The 27974-nt window shown below is 40.9% G+C and overlaps 1 long non-coding RNA gene across 1 annotated transcript; it reads right to left on the bottom strand.

Moving 5' to 3' along the window:
* Positions 1-8: 8 nt before the first annotated feature.
* On the bottom strand, positions 9-27974 carry LOC131243127 (uncharacterized). The gene is made up of 2 exons (XR_009169886.1): positions 27490-27974; positions 9-216 (listed from the first exon to the last, which is right to left on the bottom strand). It is a non-coding gene; the product is annotated as an uncharacterized LOC131243127 (long non-coding RNA).

Raw genomic sequence — 27974 nt, 5'->3', positions numbered from 1 at the left:
CAAATAGATGCTGTTTGCTTCAAGCACAACTAAAAACTCCAATATTATTCATTTTGAGAACATAAGGCCACAGGTACCAAGTCCATACAGATCATGGGATAGATCAACAAAAACAACTTCCATGTAAGAGTAAAAGCTAAGTTTATTGCAAACCAACAAGCTGCTCATCGAATCCATGTGCTCTAGATGGGTGTTCTATGCAAGCGATGAAGATTTCTGCATCAAGAAATTCATGATTAGATACAATAATAATGATTTCATAACAAGGTTCTTCTTCCATTAGGATAAGTTCATGGTAGGATTTCAACTGGACACAAGCCACTCTCTCTAGTCAAAGCAAAGCAAATAATAGATTTTTGCATGCTTTGATATCATTAGCAGTTGAAGGGAGATCCACTTGTTCAAACTTTAACAACATAAAATTGCAGATAGAAGCAAAAGGTCTCTTGTTCGAACTACCCAATACATGTAACTAACGAATAGAAAAAGAAAAAAGAAAACAGATGAGAGTTTTGGAGAGAATGCAGAATTTAATGAGATTCGAGCCTGCACAAACTCAATACATGTATTTAACAAATTAAAAGGGAAAAAAAGAGGAAAACAGAGACGCATTTTGGAGGTGATGCAGAAATTAATGAGATGCCTTCCAAGGAATAACTGATGGCCAATGACCATTGGATGGTCATGATCAGCCCACGATCCCAACATCAATTATATGATAACATTTTTTTTTTCTTTTTGAAGGATGATTATACGATAACATATAAATGACAATATGACTATATTTACAAATTTAGATCTTACCTTATGTGCTGATTGCATCAAGATTAGCATCAAACAAATCAAATACAAAGCATCACACCTTGTATTGAGCATCAATGAACTTTTGCCGAGCAATCACGAATATTTCTATTTCAAGTTGGCTTAACATGATTTGTAAAACTGACCATGTATAGTAGCGACAAGGTTATGATAATCGATGAGAGGGATTGAATAGGATGGGCAATTAGAGGCAACATGAAAAAAAGGGTAAATGTTATGTGAATGAGAAGATGAGGAATTGGAGGCAACCTGTGAGTAGTCCCAATTGGATATAAAATGATGAAGCAAATTGAGATGGTTCGACCATATATAAGAAAACCAGAGCTTAAAGGATGGAACAAGTTAAAGGTCCTACATGTAGGATGAGCTCAAGATTTAACACCTAAAAGTGCTTGGATAGAGGTCAAGAAGGAGTATGAGGGCTCTTTTCACTTACCAAAAATACAGACTTCGATGGGAATAGTTGGCAAAATATGATTCATAAAGCTGATGCCAAATAGCTGTGACAAGGCTATAATGACGATGACAACATTCATACTTGTAGACTAAAATAGAGAAGAATCAAATAAGCAAGTAAATAGTTGCTACGCCAAATAGCCGTCCATCTAATATACTTCAACAAAAATTCCACAACTTTCCCCAAGGGCCTGTTTGGATTTATGGAAAGCATAGGAAAGGACTTGGCCACAACTTGGTCTTATGAACTTGGATTTCCACTGAAGATGGAAGTTTGTGGAGAAGGTTTATTGCTTGTACATATTGGGTGAATGATGGGGACATCTCGCGCACATGCACGCACCCCCCCCCCCCCCCTTGTACGCAAGGAGAAGGAGGGCCACACCATCGATTTGGATCGATGACGACGTCTAGGGATGGCCTCCTAGTTAGAGGGTTGCATTTTGGTTCGTTGGAGTGGATCTGATAGTCATGTGAATCCCACCATGTGTTCTCATAATCGTGACCCACTATTCTAATTAATCTAATACTTTGGGTTTTGCCTATTATTGTTATTAGGAATATCATGGATGGTTTAGATTGCTTTGATTAATTGTTATTTTTTAATACTTCATCGCCAAGTAATAGGTTGCGCACATGGCGGGAGTTTTGGAGTATATGGTTTATTATTAATAGGCACCCCTTGTAGTCTTTTTCATTCAATGAAGATTAATAAAATTTCTGCGTTTTTCTGTTCCTCTAAATTCCTGAGTTGTGGAGATTCAATTGGGTGTGAAACCCTCCCTTCCTTGAATGGTTGATTACTATGGTGTGAAGCCACACCTATCCTGATTCGCTCTCACCTTCTACCATCTATATTTCTCCTCCTACAATCATATACGCTTCAAATCCATCCTCTATAGCAGCCGTTTTTCTCTCTACAGCAGATTTTCAGAATTTGGAACTTCAGCGGAGCACCACGCACAAACCGTGCATCGGATCGAGCTGAAATTTAAGGGGTTTTGGAGTCCACCCCTGGCCAACCAGAGCCAAGGTGGCCTTTTTTCTGAATAGTGGGCCCCACACATGTGCGGACGAGATCATACGCACGTGCGTTTGGGCCATTGTTGCTGTCCATACGTGCGGTACTTCTTTGGTTCGTCTCTCTCCTCTCTTTCACCCAAAATCCTTAAACCTAACCCTAAATTACTCAAATCCCCAATTTTATGCCCTTTATTCAACCTTAGGGTTCCCCGAATTGAAATTTATGAATTCCTTGGATCGGGGAATTATTTCTGTGCATGTGTGGATGAATTTACCCTCCTTTGATTCTTGTTTGGTCTATAATTTTGATTAATCCGGCCCTAGCATGTGTAGGCCTGGACCTGCATAGATTCCCCTTGATTGAATGCTTGAACTTTTGTGTGGGAAATGGAATTTTGTGTAATTGTTTTTGAACTATCGTGATCTAAGGCCTGATAATCTTGCACATCATATTTGAATTTCATGTCCTGCATCAAATTTGGTATCAGAGCATAGGGTTCTTGTAGGGGAATGCATTGCATGTTTACGGTTTAATTTATTTGTGTCCATTATGCAATAAGTAACATCATATAGAGTTGTTTAGAGGTCCATAATTTTTGATATAGGCTGCTGAATTTTCTGCTATCAGAAAATCTGCATATCTCTTTGCTGGATTTTCCTTTGACAGATTTTTTGGATAGATAGGTTGCTGGAAATTGAGTAATATTGTGTCGTTTTCTCCATATAGAGTTCTATAGGAGCATTTAGTCCTATCTAGGCGCATATAGTCGTAGTAGAAGGTCCTTAGATTGAGTTAGTAGTTGTATGCCCACACGTATGGGTCGTGGTTTTGGCTTGCACCCTACATTAAACATGGAGCAATTGCAAGAGTCAATTAACACGTTGACTTAGCAGTTTGAGTTTTTGGGTAGGCGCTTGAAACAACGTATGGACCAACGCTTTAAACAGCTTGATGTGCACATTACTTAACTAGAGACCTCCATTAGGGCAAACCCCGCCATTGGGGAAGATGCCCAATCTCAGGCAGGTGGTTAGGAGGATAGACCAAGGAATGGAGGTGACTTAAGAATCGGTTATGGGTGCGCACCCGTGAACCCACCCCGTGAGGTACATCAAGACCAATATGACCTCGATGCGCAACTTCCTAAAGGAGTTAAGAGTAGATGCCTTTACGTTTGATGGCCACTTGGACCTTAAAGTTTTTCAAGATTGGTTGGTAGACATGGACCACCTTTTTGAGTTGTATGATATGTATGGCCTTGTGGCTAGAGAGAGTGCACCAGAGGCTAATGTAGAGTTATCCACTGAGGCTATTTCAGTAGTGGATGAGTTTCGTGATATCTTTCCTAATGATCTACCAGATGAGTTTCCCCCTATGAGGGATATACAGCACACCAGGACGTGGGATACCGTACTATATATAGCTGAGTTTGCGTTTAATAGTTCTGTCGATAGGTCTACAGGTCGAAGTCCTTTTGAGGTCGTTACTGGTTATAAACCTAGGAAACCTATTGATCTTTTCCCTATGTCATTTTCCCATAGGCCATCAGAGTCTGCAGAGTCTTTTGCGAATCACATTCATTCATGGCATCAAGAAATCAGGCAGAAGATCATGATTAGTAATGAACATTACACAGTTTCTGCATACCAACATAAACGTTTCAAGGAATTCAATGTAAGGGACTGTGATGGTCCGCATCAGGCCAAAGTGGTACCCTTAGGGAGCTGTTCCTAAATTACACGCCCGCAGCGTTGGACCATTCAAAATTATAAAATGAAACGATTTCAATGCGTATGTGGTAGATCTTCCACCTTCCATGAGAATTAGTTCCACATTCAATGTGGAGGATCTAGTTGCATTTCAGGGGTCCACTGATACATTGTCCAGCCTGTCGCCTAACCATCCTGATTTTCCAAACCTTTTCCTTAATCTATGGCCCCCTCCCGACCCATCTTCCCAGCCTCTACCTCCCATACCTACCCTTCCCACACCCAGAGATAAGATAGAGGATATTCTGGACCATCAGATAATACCCACGTCGAACAGCCGGTTTCAAAAGTTCTTGGTCAAGTGGAAGTCACGCCCAGCTTCAGACAGTACGTGCCTCGCTGAGGAGCTTTAGAGACTTGATCCTTACATCTCGGAGCGGTCCAGGAGTTTTGTTTCACCAATGGCGAAACCTTCGTAGCTGGGGAGAATTGAGGGGAACATCTTGCGCACATGCACGCCCCCCCTACGCACGTATGAAAGGAGGGCCTCACCATCGATCTGGATCGATGACAACGTCCAGGGAGGGCCTCCTAGTTAAGAGGGTTGCGTTTTAGTTCATTAGAGTGGACCTGATAGTCATGTGAATCCCACCATGGGTTCTTATGATCGTGACCCACTATTCTAATTAATCTAGTACTATGGATTTTGCTTATTATTGTTATTAGGAATATCATGGATGGTTTAAATTGCTTTGATTAGTTGTTATTTTTTATTACTTTGTCACCTAGTAATAGATTGCGCACATGGTGTGAGTTTTGAGGTATAGGGTTTTATTATAAATAGGCACCCCTTGTAGTCTTTTTCATTCAATGAAGATTAATAAAATTTCTGCATTTTTCTGTTCCTCTAAATTCCTGAGTTGTGGAGATTCAATTGGGTGTGAAACCTTCCCTTCCTCGAAGGGCCGACTACCGTGGTGCGAAGCCACACCTATCTCGATTCGCCCCCACCTTCTACCATCCATATTTCTCTTCTCCTGCAGTCATCTACGCTTCAAATCCATCCTCTATTGCAGCCGTTTTTCTCTATAGCAAATTTTCAGAATCTGGCCCTGCAGGAGGGCTGAAACTTCCGTGGAGCATTATACAAACCGTGCATTGGATCGAGCTGAAATTTGAGGGTTTTGGAGTCCACCCCTGGCCGACCAGGACCAAGGTGGCCTTTTTCTGAATAGTGGGCCCCACACACGTGCGGTCGGGATCGCACACGTGTCTGAGCCATTGTTGCTGTCCACGCGTGCAGTACTTCTCTAGTTCGTCTCTCTCCTCTCTTTCACTCCACTTTCACCCAAAATCCCTAAACCTAACCCTAAATTACTCAAATCCCCAATTTTATGCCCTTTCTTCAACCTTAGGGTTCCCCGAATTGAAATTTCTGAATCCCTTGGATTGGAGGAATTATTTCCATGCATGTGTGGATGAATTTACTCTCCTTTGATTCTTGTTTGGTCTATAATTTTGATTGATCCAGCCCTAGCATGTGTAGGCTTGGACCCGTATAGATTCCCCTTGATTGAATGCTTGAACTTTTGTGTGGGATATGGAATTTTGTGTAATTGTTTCTGAACTATCATAATCTAAAGCCTGGCAATCTCGCACATCATATTTGAATTTCATGTCCTGCATCAGTGAATGAGAGGGGGTGGGAAGTGGAGTCTTCATTATATCATATGCTTCTAATGTGTGGAAAACGATTTCCACAGTCAGGCATCTTTTCATTGGGGGCATTTCCTTCTCCTTAGGAGGTGCGTAACGTATTGGTTTCTGCCCTCTACAAGAAGATTTCCCTTCCCTAGTTGGTGTTGCTTTGGATAGACAAGTCTCGGTAGTGGGTTGTTATTCCATGGTGGGGAGGAATGTGGTGTGGGCTCCGTAGTGTTACTGCAACCTTTCAGATGGGGAGATGGAGCTTGTGGAGTTGTTGTCACGGCTGAAGGATATGGCCCCTTTGGTCCATTCTAATGATTCTATGCTTTGGAAAGCCCACCCTTGCGCTGTTTCTCAGTTCGATCTCTCTCTAAGTTTATATCCAATCCCTCTCAACCCAACATCTTCCCTTCTTTTGGTTTGGTGCTCCTCGAGTTGCGGCGTTCGCTTGGCTTGTGGGAAGAAGGTGCTCACCATAGATAATTTGCAAAGAAGAGCTTTGCTCCTTTTGAACATCTGCTTGTGTATGGTGGTTGTTGAATCAATGGACTACTTATTCATTCATTGTGTGGTAGCCAAGTCAATTTGGAATCATTTCATTCAATCCCTCCACTTTGAGTGGGTTATGCCGAAGACGTGTCGGATTTGATGTAGGCTTGGCATGGGGGAGGAGTGGGGAAAGCAAGGAAGGCAATTGGGAGACTTATTTTACTTGCAATTTGGTGGTTGATTTGGGGAGAGCGAAATAGACGTTGTTTCTGTAATAGGAGTCGTTCTCAACGTGAGGTGATAGGGGAGATTACTTGTAATTTAAGGAGTTGGGCGGTGTATGTAATGGAAATTAGCCGGGCCAATCTCTCACTTTTTTTAGGGGATTAGGCGTGGTTTGCTTACTTCAGATGTCTCTCCTCTTTTTTGAGTTGTAGAGGTGGGATTGTTTTAGCCTTTTTGTTTGTTTTTGTGCTTTGGCACTTTTCTAATAAAGTTGCTATCTCTCCAAAACAAAAAAGGAAAAGAAATGATGTTTCTTGGGAAACCTTATTTCCAAGAACTTATGGGAAGGAAACATTGTTTTACTTGTTTGTTCCAACAAGATTTTTCTAGAAATTTAGGATCTATTTTCAAATTTGTTGTTTGGCAAAACAAAGAATTTTCTTGAAAAAAAATTCCGGGTAGTCACTAGCATGTACCAAATTAGAACTTATGCCACACATGGGATGCTTGGAGATAGATAGTGGCACGTGTAGCATACACAACATATGTGGGCACTTGAAGCCAAATTGTGGCACTTGTGTTACATGTGAGGTGCTTGAAGCTATATGGTAGCAACTATAGCACAAGACGCGTTGGCACATTTGGCACATGGGCACTTGAAGCTAGATGGCAAGACTTGTGCACATTGGCACCGTTGGCACATATGGCAAATTTGGAGTGATTGAAGATGGACGATCACACATGTGCCACATGTAAGGCACTTTGCACGTGGGGTGCAAGAGAAGATGAATGGTGGTACATGTGTCACATTAGCACATGTGGGGCACAATAGAAGATGAATGGTGTCACATTAGTTGTGGAGCGCTTTACATACACGTGAGGTGCAAGAGAAGATGGATGGTGCAGATTGGCATGTGGCAGTGTAGCAAATCTGGGGCATGATCGAAGATGGACAATAGCTCATTTGGCACATGAGCACATGTGAGGCGATTGAAGATGAATGGTGGCACATTTGGGGTTAACCCTTGAGAAACCCAATTTCCTTCCCCATGGCAAATAAATTTGTTTATTTTCCAACAAAGATAGAAAGTGGGAAATGGTGCTTCCCACAAATTCCTATAAAGAAAGGTTTACCAAACAACAGAATGGGGGCGTTTGGATCGTAAGTTACTTAAGCTAAGCTACTTATGCCTTAAGTAGCTTATTTTGATTTCTACTTATTAAACCGAACTCATTAGGTAACTTTAAATAAAAAAGTTACTTATAATCGATCATAAACCAAACTTATCTCAAATAAGTTGCTTATCTACTGCTGTAAGTAGAAAAAGTAACTTATTTGGTGGTACCAAAAGGGCCCAAAGTGAGTTTCATGGGAAACAATATTTCCTTTCCTTTCCATCAATCCCAACAGTCCTTTCCTACAACGTTCTTACTATTTTTAGTTACCAACATTAACAAACTTCTAACTAAAGCTTTACAACTAAGTTAAACAATCATGCCATTCATCTAAAAAATCCACCTACCCATCTCCATACCATTCTCTTAAAAATACCCATAGACTGGCCACAACAATAGGAAAATTAGAAAACCATAGAATACTGGCTCAAAACCTATAACTCCCTCTACAAAATTGCTTTCGATTAAAACCCTAACAAAAAGGATGTAGTTAGAGGTGTATACGAGTCGAACCGAGTCGAGCTTGGCACAACTCGATTCGGCTCGGCCACTTGCTGACCCCAGCTCGAACTCGGCTCGGCTCGGTCCTCGAGCCTGACTGGCCAGCTCAGCTCAGTTCGATCAGCAGCTCGGGCCAGTTCGAGTTGAGTTTGAGCCAAGATCGACCCAGTTTTGTTTGTGCGGCATTTTCACAAACACATGATCTGCACTTTTAAAATCTCACTGTACATAAAACATCGACAATGGTTTTACAGGTATTTTATCAAACACCTTGTAAGCAACATAAAAATCAAGAAAAAAGGGTTTTTGTTTCATATACGTACCTTCCTTGCCACCAGCTACACTTCATTGAGTCATTTCATCAAACACTTGGTGAGCAACAACAATATCAAAGTAACCGAGTCACCGAACTGAATCGATCTGAGTCAAGTCGAGCTCGGGCAAGCTTGAACTTCGTTCGAAATTTTTTCAAGCTAAAAAAATCAGCTCGACTCAGCTCAAACTTAATTTCGAACTGAGTCGAATCGAGCTTGTTCGAGTCGAGTCGAGTGAGCTACCGAGTTGACTCTGCTCGTGTACAGCCCTAGATGTAGTGCCGCTCCCTCTTTGAATCATGCTTTGGAATCACACCGCTACTCCTACTTCCTAGCCTTTTACACTTGGTAATGTTCTGAAACATATGCTTCCCCTCTCCTAAACTTGAATACGTTGCCGCTTTGCTACATGCTTTGTGCAACTATAGGGACTACAACCTAGACCCATAATTTTATTTTTATTTTTCTAAAAGGCAAAAATAGCCCTGTTTGAAAAATGTGTAAACAAAAAACCTTTAAGCTTTTTCATCCTACTGGGATGGACATAGTGCCGAAGTTCTTCAAAAGATTCTCTTGATCATCTTCCAGCTTGTTGGCTCCAAACTTTCCTTGCGTGAATCCCGTAGTATTCCTTGATCCCAATACAAATCATGAAGCCAGCTAAAAAAAATTATCCTTCTAGATTTCATAGATACTCATATCAACCTTTTGACTACATCAATCCACCCTGGTTTCTTCGGCCCTCCTACAACATAATTGTTCTCTACTCAATTTGTCAACAGGAATTTTTTTCTCCACACAGCAGTTCTTCAAAGATCTTTTCAACCTACAAACAAAGAGGGCTGAATAACATGCCAATTGCATGCATGTGGGGCACATGGTTTGGTGATCCAAACCATCGATCTGGTGGGTCCCAATGTGGATAGAGAATGGCCTTAATATCTCCCAAATTGGAAGACCCTAACTACATTCCGCCTGAATTGTGAGGGAAGCCAGGGTTAGGAAGCAAAGATAAAGCACTATTACATTCTCAGGATATTACACACTACAAGTGCTCAAGTATGATTGGGCCCTGCAGTGGTAGAACCTGGTCAACCTAGCATACTCCCTCTCTTCTCTCTCCTGACCCCTCACTTTCTGACCCATTCTAGGCCCATTTATCAACCCGCGCAACTAGGTGGCCTACAGATGGATGATTGAGGAGGATGTAATCTTTATGAAGTGTGGTAGGGACTAGGGAGGGGTTGATTTTCTGAATCACCATTAAGAAGATTAGTGTAGGTTGTTTGGACGGTCTTTCTCAATTCTAGTGAATGGCTTGCCTGCTGACTTCTTCTCTAGCTCTCGAGGTATCTGTCAGGGTGATCCACTTTCGACTCTTTTCTTTTCTATTGTGGCAGAAGGTTTTAGTTTGCTTATGGAGAAAGCATTGGAGCGTGGCATAGTCAATGGTTTTTGGGTTTGCTGCCCGGAATTGTCTTTCAGTCACCTTCAATTTGCAGATGATACCAATTCTGTTTTCTGAGGCAAATGCAATTCATGTGGCTAACATTGAAGGTATTCGGAGGTGCTTTGAGGAGTGTCGGATTGCAAGTAAATCTCAGGAAGAGTGCCATGGCAGGTGTGGCTATTGATGATGAGATGGTGAATTTGTTAGCTGAACACATAGGTTGCAAGGCTGTGAAGCTCCTGTGTGTTTACTTGGGTCTCCCCTTGGTGGAAACACAAAATCAACAGCATTTTTGGACGCCCATGGTAAGTAATGAAGCTAACGAATTGGGTGCTAAGTGGAAAGAGAAAGACTTGTCTTTTGGGGGGAGCATTACTCTCATCAAGGCAGCCCCACTGGATCTCCCAATTTATTCCATTCTCTTTTTAAAATTCTAAAGGGACTTCCTGCGGGAAGGAAATCAAGTCAGTCATGAGTTCCACCTTGTGATTTGGAAGGAAGTGCAAAGCCTGCGTCATTAAGGGGGCTTCGGATAGGAAACATTAGGGAGAAGAATTGAGCAAACTTGGGTAAATGGTAGTCGCAGTTTGGGGAGGAAACGAATGCAATCTGGAAGAGTGTCATAGGGAGGGAAGCATGGAATGTCGAATGGTGGATGGTTCCCAGGTTGAGGTGACAGATCGAACAATTCAGCAGCCTCAATAAACATCGGCAAAATTGGTTGTCAGGCAAGAGGCCATTCATGAGACATGGTAATGAACATAGGCTCCGAGCTGAGACAAGGTCTTCATTTCTTGGTTGGAGATGGTGATAAAATCTGGTTTTGGATGGATGTGTGGTTGGAAGACATTCCTCTAGTGATGTCATTTTAGCCATTACTTGCTCTTGTTGTAAATAAGGAGGAAACAGTCAAGGACTGATACAAGATGCTGGGGAATGGTATCATTTGGGAAGTTAGGTGAGAAGGAATCCACTTGATGAGGAATTAGAGTCGTTCGAGCTCTTGCTTAAAAGACTGTCGGAACCACAGGCTGATCATCCTCTTGTGGTAGATAGTAGGCATGGTTGTGAACACCAAATGGCTTCTTCTTTTTTCTTGGCGAAATTGATACTATGAAGGCTTTTGGGTAGGTTAGAGGCCTCTCTGTTTTCTTTGGCGTGGAAATCCCTCGCACCTCCAACAGTTAATGCATTGGTTTGGACAGATTGAAACAATAATTTTTTTTCTTTAATTTTTTTGAAAGATTAAGGGCAGCACTGAGAAAGTGCAAAATACGGCTAAAACAAAATAGCTACAAAAAAGAATAAGAAGGAGAAGAAAGAAAAACAGCTTAAAAAGGAAAATTACAATACTTCAACCCTGCAATGCAAGATTCCCATTCCACAATCAGTGTTAAATAGCATTGGTAGCGTATGCTACGTAGTGCACCTAAATAGTGTAAATCCCCTGTCGTGTACGCTACAGGGGTCATAGCATGTAACACAGGTAGCGTGCGCTACACTGCACTTTAAAAAACAAAAAAAAACTTCCCTTATTAATAATGGTGGTAAACTCATATTTTGAAAAACCTTATATTGTAAACCAACAACAAATACCTACCCTATTGATTTTATTCTTAAAGAGTTGTGTTTATTTGATATAATGTGTTGAACTCACACTAAAGGAAAGTCATAAAGTTAATTTAAAAGAGAAATCGAAAGAGGGTTTTTGAAAATCCTTTTGAAAGCCCTAGCTGACACAAGTTCATCTCCCCCTCTTCGAATCTTTCGATCCAAATGCCCATTGAAGGGGCTTCTTATGTTGATTGTTGGACCCTATAAGGTGGTCCATTTGGAGATGAAATGAAGGAGATATCAGATTTTCCCCTTTCCGGTTCCGGACGGCTATGGAGCTTCAATTTTCATAGTTTTCATGAACTGAATCTCCTCTTGAGCTTGCAATAGGTACAATTTTGCCCCTTAATGAGTTTCTTTTCATGTACAATGAAAATCAATTGGTTATTTTTAGGTTTTTTTTTTTTTTTCTTTTCTTTTTAAAATGCCGGTTACTATGCATTTTTTGTTTTTTATCATTTTTTTTTCAATTCTTTTTCAATATGTGTGGCTATGCATTGTTTTCTATGGTGTGGTTCACATGGGGCCCCACTGAGGTGTGTGCATGGGTGGATGTGCGTTGTTTGAATGTTTTCCATAGTGTGGCCCACATGAGGACCACTGTAGTGTATTTAATGCTCTTACCTATGGGATTTTTATTTTGAAGAATGTGACATATATAGGAGGGTTGAACGCTATGCAAAACACTGCTGCTATTTAAAACACTATCCACAATATAGCCCCTCGCCCAAAGAAAAACCCAATTAGCCATATTACAAAATTTTCAAAAACATCTCCCATTATGTTCTTCCCAAATCGCCAACAAAATTGCCAACAAGCTAAGCCACCATAATGCCTTCGACTGTTTACCAATCTCCTGCCACGCCAAGCCTATAAAAAAACTTCCTATTGAACTTGGCATGACCTGATATATCTGGAAGGTCCTAAAAAGACCACCCCACACCTGGAAGGCTAGTGTAAAATGGATGAAAAAATGATTAATTGATTCAACAATTGTCATACACATCAGACAGATGTTTGGGAGCATCGTTTCGCGTCTCTGGAGGCTATCCACAATGAAGACCATTTTGCTTCCTATTTACCAAGCAAAGGCTGTAATGCAAGGGCATTTTGCGTGACTAGGACATGGAATTTTCCTTCAATTGCTTACAAAACAAGCAAATGAGCCCAGGACCCCTAAAGATTGCATGCCCATGTCTGTGTTCCATAGGCCTTCAGAGTTTGCACATGCATCCACACAACATATACATGACTTGCATGTGGAGATTAGAAAAAGAATCAATATAAGTAATGAAACATACAAAATGATTGCTGACTCACACCATAGGTTTAAAGAGTTCGTTATGGGTGATGAAGTCATGATTAAATACGTCCAAAAAGGTTTCCACAAAGAATCATAAAAAAATTACACGCACGTAGCACTGGACCACATAAAATCTTGAAAAGACGGGGTTCGAATGCTTACTTGATAGATCTTCCACCTAACATGGGTATCAGTTCCACATTTAATGAGGAAGATCTTGTACCGTTTCATGGACCTTCCTCTAACCCTCGCATGAACTTTGATGATGATGATGCCCCTGACCTGTCCCAAGACCCATGGCCATTACTTGACCCATCTTATCAACCTTTACCATCTGTACCTATGAGAAGAAAGGAAATGGAGGATGTCTTAGATGAAGAAGTGATTTCCACAATGCATGACAGTTACCAGGAGTACCTTGTCAAGTGGAAGGGCAGACCAAAGTCAGACAGTATGTGGATCACGGAGGCAGAGCTTCAGCGACGAGACCAAGATCTCCTTGAGCATCACTGCAGCTTTATTTCGCCAGAGGCGAAATTTCCTCAGCCAAGGGGAATTGATGGGGACATCGGAGGACATACTCGGGTGTACCAGAGACGGAGACGACCATCCACATCAGCGCAACTTTCTTTGTGGATGAGAGACGAGTTCTAGATGGGGCCCGCCAGGCCATTTTGAAGAACCCACATGCATTGAACGTGCATCAGGAAGACCCCACCTTGAGATGATGCATGTGGACTACTTAGGAGATCATTTTAGTCATATGATTGCTATTTCGTGTCGATCCGACCATTGGATCTTGTCGATCAGGCCACCGAATCTTTTAGATATGGGCCCCTTGGACTCTGATCTTGTTTTCTTTACGTTTCTTGTTATTTTTAGGATTTATTTGATGGTTAAGATTGATAATAAATGTTTTAGTTTTCTTATTTTGTACAATAGGCCACTTCACTTAAGTGAGTGACATAGTTGTAATTATGCTGAATTTTTAATAATAAAAGCACATGGGGGGTGGGGTGGAGTTCTAACCCTATTGGATTTTGTGATTTTAAAAAAAATAGAGAGAGAGAGAGAGAGAGAGAGAGAGAGAGAGAGAGAGAGAGAGGAGCTCTTGCTTTCTTCCATCTTCATGCGATTTGAAGATTCTTCCATGTGATTTGGAAGGGAGATTGGTGCGAGGCTAATCTTCATCAACGGAGGTGCGAGGTCTCCATCTATCTCCACACCATCTTCTCTTTTTTCCTCCATCAAGGTATTTTCTTTGATTCCTTTGATTCTCCCATCCTAAGCCTTCATATTTTCATAAACCCACTTTCCTTTGCCTATCCACAACCCCAAACCCTAACCGACTTAACCCATCCATCCCACGCCACACGTGTGACCATAGACCACACATGTGAATCCTTCAAGTTGGCCTTACAGCCACACCTTGCCCCCTTTGGTTTTCCATCATCCTTATATCAAAACTCCTTTCTTCCATCCCCGAAGCCATAACCTTAAATTTAGAAATCCCTAACTTTCCAAAAATTTCCCCAATTTCTAAAAAAAACCTTAATTCTAAAATTCTCAATTCCCATGAATCCTAATTCTTTAAATTTCAGATTTTCCCCTTCCTAACCCAAATTATAAAACCTACAAATCTATCTCTTGAGTGTGGAACATGCCTATGTTAAATTGGAAGTTCTATCCTTCCATCGAGCCTAGTTTTAATTGATTTATGTGATTTCTTAGCATGCGGGCATGTGATTTAGGTTAAATCAGATTTCATTTCCTATTATTTACTCTTAATTACTTGGTGGATTAGCATCTTTTGTTAATTGAATTACTTTATGGACTCGTTCATAATCTCCATGTTGCATGCTAGCATTAAATAATGTGTCTTGCATCATCCTTCCTTGTGAAGAATGTAATAGAAATACCGAATTGAAAAGCAACAAGAGCTATCCTCACCCCATATCATCCGATCCCGCTCCCCACTTGTCGAGTGATAGCACTGGGTACGCTCTAACAACACAGGCAATTCCTCCACCTCTTCCTACCTTAGGTATGAGAAACATGGGGGGACCACACCACAACCCTACAACACACCAAGAAACAACACTACCAAGATATTGTAGGCCGTGGATATACGAGCAAATCTCGAAAACAACGCTTGCAAGGATACTTCCTTGACCCAAACGCCCTCCTAGAAATGAATGTTCTACATGTTCTGAAGGGTGTAGCCTATACTTTTAGCAAGACTGGACTTCATGGAAGAGATCCCTTTACATATAGCCAAGGCTCTATACATGGAGGAATCCTCACAAAACAACCTCCCACAAAAAATCCGTACTTCATATCTATTATATCTCTCCACATTGCCCCAACCTCCATCCCAAATCTCCATAACCATTTGCCCAACAACACTTTGTTCATCAAATCCCAAATCCATAATTCCTACTTCCTCTTCATGGGGTTTACACCCCTCCCCACAACTTAGGAGGTCGTACTAATTCTTCCCTTCCGCTCCTTGCCATAGAAAGTCGCGTGCACCTCAACCTTTTCAATCTAATCAGCAAACAAGATTCTCACAGTGGATAATCTCAAAACATAACTTTGTGCTTCCTAATTGACGCATCATGTGTGAATAAGAGAAGTTTGGCTCTTTCCTAGATAGATTTTAGGATGAATTGGATGTTCCATTTGTGGGACACTTCTTCAATGGTTTTAAGGTCCCTCCAAATGTTGTAGGAAATCTATACGGATTATTTTGTTGTTTGAGATTCTCTGGAGGAATGGTAATGGAAGACAGATAACCTATCGTAAAATGATGCAATGAGATCATTAACGTATTAACTAGAATAATTTGAAGCACAAAATAATGTTAATCAATCACAAGCTTAATGAATTCAAGTATTTAACTAAGCTCAGATTCAAGACTAAATTACAACCCGTCAGTTAGCTATTATAAAACATGATTAGATATGACATATGGAAGGTAGGACTTCCATCGAGCATAGGTACTAATCATCATTCAAAGGAAGTACTTGCTTTTGTTAGGATTGATAGGCTAGGGTTGATTCAAAGGTTTAAGGAATTGGAAAATAAGTTTATATTTTCAGATTTAGAGAAAATAACGTTTGGGACTTTGGGGATTTTTGGATTTGAGAATTAAGGTTTGAGGTTTTAGGGATCTGGGGTTTTTAGGAAACTAGTTTTGGAATTTGAGATTTGGGATTTTAAGGATTAGGGTTTGAATAGATAAAGCAAAGGATGATAGGAAGGAAGCAGGCCATACAGACATCCCTACAAGTCTGTTCGTACGGTTGTACAGATAGGTGGGTATGGCCTAGTATGGCGGTGTGGTTGTATGGTCAGGTGAGGTGGGTTGGATGGGAGTTTGAGATGGGTTAGGTTGTAGGCGTATGGGTTGGGGAAAGAGGAACAATGATAGATGTGAAGATAGTTTGTTGGAGGGGAAAAAAGAGAATAAAACTAGAAACAAAGAAACAAAAACAGAAACAGAAAAGAGAAGAAATACATTTTGATGGAGGAGAAAGAAAGAAAATGATAACTAAGAATCATTTCATGGCATCACACCAAATTGCTCCAATCATAGGAGGTTTTACTTCATCACAAAGCAAAGAAAAAGAGATTATTATTATTATTATTATTATTTTTAATTTCATATGCAATAATGGCTAGGGTGGGGATGTCCAACCCTTATATAGTCTCAAAAAAAGCTTTTTACAAAAAGACGCTCTCAGATAAAAAGTTTCACATAAAGATGCTCAATAAAATAAAATTTGTTCTTAACTTCCTAAACTCGATAAAAATATAAACTAAACAAAAAAATAACAAGCACATAAACAACTAAATAAACTAAACTATTCCTACGATCAAGATGTCCAATGACGATCATCCAATGGTCGGAAGAACCCAACTAAGTAGCCCACATGCATCTTCCCAATGTGGGGTCTTTAAAGATGCATAATCATGGGTCTTCAACGAGTGAGACTCTCGAATTGGGCCCGCGGGGCCTCACGTGTGCATCACCTAGTCATAAAGAAACGAGAGTTCTCCTCTTCCTCTGGTATAGTCTAATTGGTGCTCGAATGTCCTCATCAACTCCCCTTGGCTGACAAGAGTTCGTCTCTGGCGAAATAAAGTTGCGGTAATGCTTGGAGAGATCCAAGTCTAACCTCTCATAAACGTACTCGGAGCATTGGTCAAGCCAAAAGTCATGATTAACCACTCGTATAACACATCCTTCATCTTGAAGGTCATCTTCTATTCATCCCCTAAGTGAATAAGTGTACGATGATACTCGCTTCTGAGGTCGATCGTGGAAAAAATTGTGGCGCTGGCCATCATATCCAACATGTCGCCAAGTGCCATCTTTCTTAGGTGTGAGGAGGGCTAGCATGGCACATGGACTCAAACTCTCCTAAATGAACCCTTTTCTAAGAAGCTCATCTACTTGCCTCTTCAACTCTGCATGCTCTATGGGATTCATTCAATAATGAGAAAGGATTGGTAGAGTCGACCCGAGGATAAAATCAATGGCATGTTAAATGTCCCGCATGGGTGGAAGCTCATCCGGTAAGTCCTTTGGGAAAACATCTCTAAACTCCTCCAACATCGGACTCACCTCAGGTGACAACTGTACGCCAACCTCGAGTGTGACCTCTCTTGTCACGAAGGCATACACCATCGAATCAACTTTAGTCTCCTTTTTAAACTCTTTGGCGCTTATCATGTAGAGAACTTAAATTGGGACTTCATCACATCTTTTGATTCACCTTTCTTGACATCTTCCTTCTTCTTTGGGGTGCTTTTAGGCAGAAGAGTGTTGAGCTTTATTCTCTTTCCTTCATACATAAATGAACACGTATTTGAACAGCCGAATAGTGTCACATCAATATCAACAACCAAGGTCTGTCCAAAATGATGTGGCCTACGTCCATAGGCAAAACATTGCAACACAACCTGTCTTTGTAGGAAGCAAATTGAATGGGTATAAGACACCGCTGAGAAACCTGTATTGAGGACACATCAACCCATGAAAAGCAATAGGGTTGAGGGTGAGGGATGGGTTTCAAACCCAAACGAGATACAGTGCTAGCGGAGACCGCGTTGGTACAACTATTGCCATCAATTATTACCTCGTAGTTTTTGTCACCACACTCGATATAAGTGTGGAAAATCGAATTCCTACATCAATCATCACTCTCTTTGACCTAGGCTAGGGTGCATCTGACAACTGCAAGTGGCATGGTCTCAACTCCCTCGTTTTCTTCATCAACAATAGCAATTTCGGTTTGATATTCTTCTTCTTCGCAATCACCCTGATCTTTAGCATCCTCATCAATCTCGTCAATCACGAGGGCCTTATTACGTTCTTTCATAGGGCACGTGTGTTCAAGGTGACCATATCTTTGTAACACCGCGTTTGCTCGCCTGCTCTCCAACTGGTACTAGCTAGAGTTTTACACTTCACATCCCTATTGTTGAATTGAGTACCAGTAAGGGCCTTGGATTGACTCCCAAAATTAGACTTAGCTCCCTGGGGAGTGGCCCCGACATTGGATTCACAATAATCGAATTGGCTCATGAATTGCGGTTTCAAATACTGCTCAAGTTCTTGCACCACTTGATAAGCATGCTCTAGGGTGTTGATGCCATGAGGAATGAGCTCACGTTGAAGCTCAGGTCGGAGGCCCATCCTGAAATGAGAGAGGGTCATTAATGGGTCATCCTCGACGTTACAACGCATCATGTATTCATCAAACTTGGCGATGTAATCCACCACACGTATTGATCCCTGACAAAAGGATTGCCACTGAAAGGGAGGAAAGTATTTTTCATTTTTTCCTTTAAGATTTCTTTCATCTCGGCCCATAGTGAGACTGGGTCATCTTCAGACCTCTCTATCTTACACTTAACATTTTTCGAAAACAACTTGGCTTAGGCCACCAACTTCATCTTGGTGAACCTCACCCGACAGCGATTGGATATATTGTACCACCCGAAATAATGATCCACGTTCACGAGCCAATCAAGGAAGGCCTTGGGGTCCAAATATTCATCATAGTTCAGGGCCTCAATCTTCACACTCTTCATTACCCGATCATCAAGATCATGGTGATCTAAATACTCTCCAGGGGGCGGCTGGGTACCCCACCATGGCCACGGTCTCTTTCACGTCCTCCAACTTCACTTGCCGCTTGAGATTAGCCATCTTCCCCATTGTCGGGGTCTGCCTGGAGGGAAGCTTCCAACTAGGTCATGCAAGTATTGGTATCATTCCTGGGGGTTGTCAATTGGTAGCTAGTGATTCTACTTTAGGCCTCAATGGTCGTGAGTTGGTTATTGATGACATTGATAGCTTTAGCAAGCTATTTTGAATTCATTGTGGGGTGTAGAGCAAAACCACACCTAGTACGAGTGGGAAACCTAAAGGAGAACCTAGGAAATAAAGACTTTAAATGCAATGCGATGAGAATGGGAAGACTACTAACACCAAACACGGTAATATGAAAACCTAAAGTAGATGCAACATGTGAATCCTATGCTAAACCATATCTAATACCAAAAATTTGACGCAAGACGGATGATGGCCTAGCCTAGAATGATGCAATGAGATCATTAACAGATTAACTAGAACAATTTAAAGCACAAAATAATGCTAATCAATCACAAGCTTAATGAATTCGAATTCAAGTATTTAACTATGCTCAGATTCAGGACTAAATCACAACCCGTCAGTTAGCTCTTATAAAACATGATTAGATATGACCTATGAAAGGTAGGACTTCCATCTAGCATAGGTATTAATCATCATTCAAAGGAAGTACTTGTCTTTGTTAGGATTGATAGGCTAGGGCTGATTCAAAGGTTTAAGGAATTGGAAAATATGTTTAAATTTTCAGATTTGGGGAATATAACGTTTGGGGATTTGGGGATTTTTAGATTTGAGAATTGGGGTTTGAGGTTTTAGAGATTTGGGGTCAAAGTTTTAGGGATTTAGGGTTTTTAAGAACTAGGTTTGGGATTTGGGATTTTAAGGATTAGGCTTTGAATAGAGTAAGCAGAGGATGAAAGGAAAGGGGGAGGTTGTTCGTACGGTTGCACGGATAGGTGGGTACAGCCTGGTATGGCTGTGTGGTTGTACGGTCAGCTGAGGTGGGTTGGATGGGAGTTTGTGATGGGTTAGGTTGCAAGTGTATGGATTGGGAGAAAGAAGAATAGTGATAGATGTGAAGGTTGTTTGTTGATGGGGAAAGACGAGAACGAAACTGAAAAGAAAGAAGAAGAGAAATGAGAAGAAATACCTTTTGATGGAAGAGAATGAAAGACAATAATAATTAGGAATCACTCCATGGCATCACACCAAATTGCTCTAATCATAGGAGGTTTTGCTTCATTGCAAAGCAAACATATATATATATATATATATATATATATATATATATATATATATATATATATATATATATATATTTTCATATGCAATAATGGCTAGGGTGGGGACGTCCAACCCTTGTATAGTCTCAGGAAAGACTTGTTACAAAAAGACGTTCTCAGATAAAAAGTTTCATATAAAGATGCTCAATAAAATAAAATTTGTTCCTAACTCCCTAAACTAAGCAAAAATATAAACTAAACAAAAAATAACAAACATATAAACAACTAAATAAACAAAACTAATTCGTGGCTCACGATCTAGATGCCCAATGACGATGATCCAACAGTCGGAAGGGTTTGAGTAACCCACATGCATCTTCTCGGTGTAGGGCCTTCAAAGATGCATAATCATGCATGTGGGGTCTTCAACGGGCTGGGCACATGAATTGGGCCCATGGGGCCCTATGTATTCATCACCTAGCCATAAAGAAACAAGAGCTCTCCTCCTTCAGTATACTCTGACTGGTGCTCGGATGTCCTCATCAAACAGGAAGGAAAGGAAATAGTAGGCCCTTCAATGACAAATCATGCTCCCTGGCTTTGTTAAAGAGGAAGATCTTGCGAATGACAATAAATTGGGCTTTAACGTCTCAACAAATCAAAGGGGCTTGATGGGAGATTGGAGGGAGACTATGGATAGTCCATGATAGAGAGGCTATTGCCTTTGTATTGCTTATTTGTTGCTGTTGTTTTTTGGTTTATGTTTTCTGGTCTTTCTGGTTATTTTTTTCTGCTTTTGTGGGGAGGTGAGGTGATCAGACGGTGAATGCCAGCTTGATTTGTTGGTTTTTGGCTTTACTCTGGCGAATAAAATTTGTATATCTTTCAAAGAAAGACAAAAGTTGAGTAGTTGGTCAAGGGGAGGTAAGGACCTATCCTATAAGGTGGCAGCAACATTCCCCAGTTTTCTTGTTTGAAAGTTACCAATACCAGGGATTGAACCCTGGATTACTCACACATATTCCCCAGTTTTGTTCAGCCCTTCTCCAACATATTTTCTCTGCTCAATTTGTTGATGTAATTTTTTTTTTCATTGAGTGGTTCTTCAACAATATTTTCAACCAACAAACAAATGGGCTGAATAGCATGCCAATTATCATTCATGTGTGGCAGTGGCTGGTCAGCTGATGGACTGAATATCTTCAAAATTGGAAGAACGTAACCCAATGGCCTAGAGATAAATGATTCCAGAGGGATGTGATCTCTAGAAACTACGGCTGCAAGACATCTGCTTTCTAGTTTCTTCCAATAACACTTCATCCAGAAAACAGAAGAAATTTTAGTGCCAATCCACATTTCATGGGAAAAGACCCAAGATTCAACGATTAGATCTAACAATTTGGGTGGGGCACCCTCCATCCACATTCAGATCCATCTGATCAATTGCTTGGATCACTGAACCATGATGCCTATAATTTCTCCATCTATGAGATGAAAAAGAAAAAAGAAAAACGAGAGCCCGTTTACATACTTTATGATGAATCTTTCAAAAAAACATACTTTATGATGAGGACTGGACGTACCCAATGTTTTAAATATCGTTATCGCGTAATGTATCACACCCTTTGGATACAGATATATGTCGGTTATCGCATGGGATATATAAGTTGTATAGCGTAATGTAACACTGTTGTTGGCAAACATGGGAACATTGGGAAATTGGTCAATGTTTTAATGAAACTTCAAGGATGAAAAATACATCAATACACACTTAGAAATCAAAACATTACAAAAAAAAAAAAGTGCATATAATAGAGGTTTCCTTTGTATGGGATCCTAATATATGCGCTTTCCAATAGAATTGATGCAGTATATTTAAAGTCTATTCATATAGTTTATAAACGTAAGATGAAATGTATGGAAACACAAGCAATACATTCAAAAGCAAAAGAAGAATCACTAGATCAGGTTACATACATGTTTAAATTTGTATTTGGCTACAAAGATTGCAACTGATTTGCAAGAAATTGAGAAATTTAGATTTTTCTCAATTTTCCACAACTTGACCCATCTCCCCAAATCTCGGAATCGAAGTTTCAAATCCATGATTTTTCATGGAAAACATGAAGAGTCATAGATTTGTAACCATTTGACACTGGTTTAATGTGATTTACAACAAAAACATGGATCAAAAATTGAAAATGCTCACAAGATCGAATAAGTGGGATATACCGGCACTACATGTGCGTTTCGTATCGCACAAGTGGGATACAAGATATATTGTGGGATATATCGGTTGATATCGTCGATATTTAAAACGCTAGATGTACCAAGCAGTTCATATCACTTCAAAGAACATAGAGTTCCTACAATCCCATCTTTACGGTAGACAGCTAACAATTTCCTATGACAATCACATACCGTATCTTTGATAAACCACGACCACATGAAATGCCTTCTTGCTAGAATCTTGTAGGGTCTTGACGACTATAATCCATCAAATCATCGTTCTCTAAATATGGTTAAGAAAAATTGGAACATTGCAGATTTAAGAGTGTTTCAACACATCAGAACAACATCACAAGACTGAAAAGAGTTGGGGCGAGCATCAAAAGGATGAAAACAAGAAAACTAAACTCTTGTTCCCCAATCCTCGCTACTTATTTCTAAGGCTCCAATGGAAGACCAGTTTCCTTCATTTGTACCCAACATAAACCTCCCGATACAACTTACCCTTCCCCTAAATCTATGAACTTCCAAACACTCAAGTTCTGCAATTGATTCCCTCAAAGTTTACACATCCATGCTTGTCATCAATATACGAAGAGGGTACCAACTGATCCTCCATGGAAAATGCTATTATCAACAAATATTCAACTCAATTTGGTAACATTGTGATGATGATGAATAAAAGGTTCCATTTAAAACTCCATATTGTGTTTGAATGGTACCTATCCTTTTCCAAGTTTCATCCAACATTTAATTCCCCATTGATCAAAGTAGCCATGATACAAGCATGCGTTAAATATTTCATAATGGTTGAATAACGATTTTAATGGACATCAAATGCACCATTGTATATTTAACGAAAAGATGGATCATCCAAGTGAGCCCCACCCACTAGGAGAGAGAGAGAGAGAGATGGGATGTGGTGGTTATAGGGTAACCGACTGCCCATTACTCTGCCAGTTTCGGAACTGCATGAGTAGTTTTCTCCTGTAGTTTGATAACCGCCCTGACTGCTTATATATATATATATATATATATATATATATATATATATATATATATATATATATATATATATAGAATGAGCCAAGGACTCATGACGGAGAGAGAGAGAGAGAGAGAGAGAGAGAGAGAGAGAGAGAGAGAACTAATAGATTTCGAGCACCAATTCACGTTACAAAGAAATCAACTGCGAAGGAGAAGAAGTCGGATTCCATCGCTGCCACACGATTTACAGTGTGGATCTTGCATGAAGAAGGGTATTCCTTTAGACCTCTTCTTACGCCAGTGAAAGTGGTGTGACCTACTTCCGACGAGTTGAGATGCATTCGGGAAGATCCAACATTCGAGGCCTTCATCTTCCGTACATAAATGTGGTCTTGAAAGCAATTGTAGTCTCTACCTCTCATTCTCTCTTTGTTTACAGTTATAATTTTTCGATGGGCAAAGATGCAACCTTCGAAACTGAGAATTTTCTATGCAAGATATCTGATCGCCTCATGCAAGGCTGAGACGCGAATGAAACTGATTATGGATTCCTGTTAGAAAACATGACAAATCAGAACAGGGATTGTTGAAAATCTGTAGAAACTTTGTTGAGCCATAATAGAGAGTACAATGATGTTTTTCTATACACCTTTGTTTGAACCCATTTGGCATTTGTTTGAAAGAGATGGTCATTTTCGAAGAAGGGGGGTGAATTGGACCAAGGCGGGTGATTTCGACCAAAGCGGATGATTTTGACCAAAATGGCCATTTTCGTAAAACAACAGTATCTGTAAACGAATAATGCAACTATACTTTGGGTGCGTTGCTCCGAACCCCCACCAAGGGGGAGCTCACCTAATTCCCCCAATTTCGTTATGGATGGACGACATCTATATGGGGCCAAGCGGGTCACTTTGAAGACCTCATGAGCATGGTTCGTGCATTTGGAAGACCCCATACTGGGAAGATGCATGTGGATTGTATCAAAGGAGTATTCAACCATTGGCCCATTATTATTGGAAAAAAAAAACTCTTTCTTCTTCCTATATGCATGGGATTTGTAGGTGAAGATTTCAAGCTCTCTAGGGATTGGAGAGGTGTGAAGCCTAGAGGGCGATACTCACTTATCTTTCCTTCTTCTTCAAAGGTATTCCTCATTCTCTTCCTCTTTTACTTCTCTTTCCATTCAAACCTTAAAACCCCTTTTCTTTTCTCCTTTCCTTCTTCTTTCCTTCTCCTAAATCCACCCAAACCCACAGTCGCACCACCATCCCACGTGGTGGTATGCACATGTGCATGTACGGATGTGCACGACAACTTCGGTTGAAATCTAGCTAGTTAAGCCTGATTTTCTGATTTGTGGTAGAATACATGAGTTTTATGCTCGATTTGATTGTCTTAATCTGAAATTTGATCTCATTTACCACGTTAACTCAGAAAAACTTTCATCTTGCATCATAACATCATCTTGTGATATTGTGAGCTGCGAATGTGTGCTTGGATTATGAATGTAATGAATTATATCTCTGAATGTAGTGATTATGGCATCCAAGAATGTCGTAGCCGACCTGAACAAGGGTGAGACGCTAGATGGGAATAATTATGATATCTGGCATCACAAAATCCAATATCTTTTGGATGAACAGGGGGTTTTGGAAACCCTAACTGAGAGCATGGACCAGTGTATTAAATAGCGTCCGTAGCGTAGCGCTACATAGCGTGCCAAATAGCGTAAACCCCCTGTAGCGTAAGCTACGAATGCGTAGCGTGTAGCGCAGGTAGCATGCGCAATATTGCACTTTTTTTTAGCATTTCTTTGTTAAAAATGGTGGTGAACTCACACCACTAGAAGTCCTAAACTAAACTTAAAAAAGAGAAAAGCGAATAGGGATTTCGAAACCCCTTGGAAAGCCCTCGCCAAACGCAACTTCTTCTCCCTTTCCTCCATCTTGCAGTCCAAAAGCCCACCGAAGGGGGTTCTTTGGCCAATTATTGGAGGCTATAAGGAGATCCATTTGGTGCCGTTTCATGTTTATTGGAGAAGAAATGAAGGAGAACTAGATTTCCCCAATTCCGGTTCTAGATGGCCATGGAGCTTCAAATTTCAAAGTTTTCATTGATTGAATCTCCTCTTGAGACAACAATAGGTACGTTTGTTCCCCTTAGGGAGTCTCTTTTCATGTACAATGAATGGCCTCCCACCGCCCTATCCACTTGATTTTGTGGCACGTGTAGATCTCATGGATGATACACATGCACTTTTAAATTTCATGCATGGAATGCAAATAGTTGAAAGTAAACTACCCAAACTCTAGATCCCAGCTCGGATTTCAGCTCCCACAATGTAAATCCTAAATCAATGACAAGGTCACAATATCTAGACCCCCACCTGTAATTCATTCATCAATACTGAGACAAAACAGCTCGCTAAGAAAGTTCCGGTAAACTGATTGTGTGGTTGACTGGTTGGGTTGATGTTTGAACTTAGACTCATAGTCGTATATCAAACCTGACTAACAAAGCTTAGACAGTGCTCCTCCCAAGCCTGCATACTTGCTCAATCCAAATCATGCATTTTAAATTGCACCAACTCATCTCCCCAACTGTTCACTCCATCCACTGAAAACATGGAATCACATCCCCCATTAAATGAGCCAATGCTAGTGAGACCCTTTGGTTCTCAGGAATCTTATCGACTATTTTTAATTGCTCTACCCTGAAAACCCATTCTACATGATCTCCTTCAAATTTCAGGAATTCAATCTGAATCTAGGCCTAGATGGTTGTTCCCATTGGTTTTTCATTATCTAGCTTCACAGCTTCAGATTTGAAATCTGACTTCGAGAGGGCCATCATTTGTCGCTGTGTTTCTTTCATATCCTTCAGATGATTGAAGATTGGCACCAAAGCCTGCTCACGTTTATCAATCCACGCTGATAGTTTTTCCACTCCATTCCTGCTTAGGTTGTGGCTAGCATAACCCATTTTGATCCTTATGCTAATACTAAATGATACTCTCCCATACATATTGAATGGCCTGATTAAATTTCTTCAGATTAAATTTCTTCAAGGGAAATTGTGCCTCCAAATTCAATTATTCATTCCTGATGAAAAGAAGTAAACAATATCTACATAAATGGGAGAAGAGACTCGACCCACAAGCATACAATAAGCCTAGACAACCCACCCAAATCCTCTAATCTAATACTTAATGAAAATAAAGACAATATAAATATAGGGAAAAAAACTCATTCTAAAAATACAATGAGAGAAGGGATCAATATATCTTGATCTTCGGTGTATACCTATTTCTCCCTGAACTTTTCTCACACGACTGAAAATGCAAACCCTAGCTTCATCACCTACTGTTGAAGAGGAATGATAATGTGCAGTTCAATCCTCGTGGTACAAATGTTGCAAATCAGCCCGGCAATCAGTAAGGCTCTTCTCGTGGGCCACTACATCGATAAGGCCACAAGTCAAAAAGACAGGTGAAGCAGCAGCCTGGATTCAGTGTGTAAAACTCACAACGACCAGATGAGATTTTTTTTTTTTTATACTACCTATAGCCCATCCGCATGGTGGGCCACCAGATCAATGGTTCCGATCACCAGAAGTGCTTGCTATGTGTGAAATCAGGCAAACAGGAGCAACAGGTGGGGCACATGGGTAGGCGTGGTCAATTTCTCTCAGCCGTTCATTTGTTTTGTACGTGTGTTGCTCGCCTGGTGATGAGAAGAGCCTGTTTCCTTCAATAGGGCATCTACATAGTGAGAATGGCAGAGAGGAATTCTGATCTGGCACATGGGCCCCTCGTGTCGATCTGTGAGCTGAATGAGCAAACCTAGCTTCAACATCATCCATCAAAGAGGAACGCTAACACACGGGTTGCAAATTGGCCTGGCGAACGGAAGGCTATCTCGTGGCCCACCACATCGATAACGGTTGGAGCAGCGGTCCACAATCAACGAGCGGATGCGATTTTTTTACCTGTAGCTCATCCACACGGTGGGCCACCAGATCAACGGTCCCGAAAACCAGTAGTGCTTATCAGGTGTTCGTCGAAAGAAACCCTAGGTGGAGGAAGAGATAAAAACCTGGAAAGGATGAGAAGGATGGAGGAAGAAGTCAGGCAGAGGAAGAGGAAATCTTCTTCTTGTTGGGATGGTCTTCGGGGCAGTAGTAAAGGGCGGCGAACATAGCGCCTGGGAATACTATGTATTGAGAGAAGGTGGAGAGCTTCGAAACGAGAGGCTCTCCTTTCGGAAATATGCTTCCGATGAAAATCCTCGATCTTGCAAACCCAGCCATTTCTTCCTTCCTCAGCTGCTTCTTTCCTTTCGCCCAACGTCTGCTCGCAGGGAAGGCACTGATGATCGTGATTGGGAAAGGAGGGAAAGGAGAGGGAGGCTTAATTGCCCCGGCTCCTGCCTCGCACGTGGAGACGAGTCAAGCGTGTCAATCAGGCAAACAGGATCCCGTTGGTTTGTTTTGGAACGTGGATTGGGTACTGCCCCTCGAGGACCTGGCTAAAGACTGACGTTGGTGTCAGGGCCTCTGGAGCCCACCATGATGTATATAT

Source organism: Magnolia sinica, chromosome 4, assembly GCF_029962835.1.
Source record: "Magnolia sinica isolate HGM2019 chromosome 4, MsV1, whole genome shotgun sequence".
Lineage (NCBI taxonomy): Eukaryota > Viridiplantae > Streptophyta > Magnoliopsida > Magnoliales > Magnoliaceae > Magnolia > Magnolia sinica.
The sequence above is the reverse complement of the archived record's forward strand: the minus strand, read 5'-3'. Positions and strand labels throughout refer to the sequence as shown.